The sequence below is a fragment of the Schistocerca serialis genome, unplaced genomic scaffold (assembly GCF_023864345.2).
Source record: "Schistocerca serialis cubense isolate TAMUIC-IGC-003099 unplaced genomic scaffold, iqSchSeri2.2 HiC_scaffold_1298, whole genome shotgun sequence".
Lineage (NCBI taxonomy): Eukaryota > Metazoa > Arthropoda > Insecta > Orthoptera > Acrididae > Schistocerca > Schistocerca serialis.
Window position 1 is genome coordinate 657,501 of NW_026047511.1, and position 1,951 is coordinate 659,451.

A 1,951-nucleotide genomic window follows, 5' to 3' on the forward strand; every position below is an offset into this window, starting at 1 on the left:
CTTGCCGAGCCCCTTTCCTCCCTTGCCGCGGCCTGTCATCCTTCCTTCCTCGGGCAAAGCAAAACGTGCACAAACAGCAGCTGCAGCGGCTCGCGAGTCGGCTACGGTCTGCGCCCAGCGCGCCCGCCGCCCCCCTATATAGACTCTGGCCCGCCCTCCCCCCACCTTGACATGGTATACAGGCAGGAGTACCCCAAGGAAGTATCCTAGGGCCCTTACTGTTTAACCTCTACATCAACGACCTCCCAGCTACACATAACACGACGGTAGCAATCTACGCGGATGACACTGCCATCCTTGCGCAAGATTGGAAGCCGTCTAACATTAACTCACGACTACAGACCGCACTCAGAACGGCGGAGCCTTGGCTGGTGAAATGGCGTGTTAGAGTAAACGTCGACAAGTGCGAGGCCGTTCTGTTCACTAGAAGACCGAAGCAACTGCGCAAACATCAGCACTGCAACCCAATAACACTACACACACGCCCAATACGTTTCCGCGAGAAGGTCAAATACCTCGGTGTCTGGCTGGACAGGAAACTACTCTGGGGGGACCACATTCAACACGTGACCAACAAAGCTAACGCGAGGCTCAAACAACTCTACCCTATGCTTAACAGGCGTAGCACACTAAACAGGAGGGTGTCTAGGTCCATGTACATGACACTTATTAGACCCCTGATGACGTACGCAGCCCCTGTCTGGGGATACGCTGCGCCAACTCGCCTGCGCCGTCTGCAGCTCATACAGAACAAAGTACTCAAAATCATAAGCAACGCTCCGCGCTACACACGCATCGCGGATCTTCACCGGGAATACCGGCTAGATACTATCTTGCAGGTATTCCAAAAACTCTCCACACGACTGTACAATAACACGAGACACTCGCGCAACCCGTTTATCCTTTCTCTGGGTAACTACGACCACAACCATAGATGGAAGCATAACAGACCAAAGACATTACTGGCTAGGAACTGAACATCTATGGTCTATAGAACGCTAACACGACAGTACTGGCGAGCCCCTGCAACACAGTTATTACTGAAAACCCAGATGTGCGACTAGCCGAAAAACAGGCAACCGCAGGGAAACCGTACTGTACACAGCACGCAAACCAGCCACACACACCCCCCTACACAGTCCGTGAGCCGATCTATGACCGATCGCCCACTAATCCACAACGACCTTGAACTGTTGCAGGGACGCAGCAACTGCAGCAAGCGCCGCAACAAGCTCCAACAACGACAAAGGTAACGATGCACGATACCTCGAACTAACACAACCACACCTTGCATGCACTGTCGCAGATAGCAAGCCGCTACTGCCCTTACTACCCGTCCTACTGTCGCAGAGGTTTTTTTCCCTTGGCGCTGGCCTTGGCACTTTTTTTCCTCTGCTCTTACAACCGCTACCCTTCGATCGCTTTCGACCACTTCTATCTCCCGATGGACCATGTTAATGAGTAGTCTTACCCAGACGCATGGATAACATCACAGCCTGCATCCTGTGACGCCTTGATTCAAAACTAACATGCATACGGAGGTGACAGTAGAACTTTTGTGTTGGTCACCACGTTGGTGCGGGCGTGGAGGGGCCCCATCCTTGTGTAAAAAATCCCCCCACCACGCGCAACCGAGGGCATATAAGCGCAGCACGGAGGCGCGCGGGCCCGTTGTCAAGGCAGCACCGGACGCCGCGCCGCACCTAACCTCCACGCACGCCGCTCCGCTACCGCTATGGCCCGCACAAAGCAAACGGCCCGCAAGTCCACCGGCGGAAAGGCGCCGCGCAAACAGCTCGCCACCAAGGCGGCGAGGAAGAGCGCGCCCGCCACCGGAGGCGTCAAGAAGCCCCACCGCTACAGGCCGGGCACCGTCGCCCTGCGAGAAATCAGGCGCTACCAGAAGAGCACAGAGCTGCTCATCCGCAAGCTGCCATTCCAGCGCCTAGTG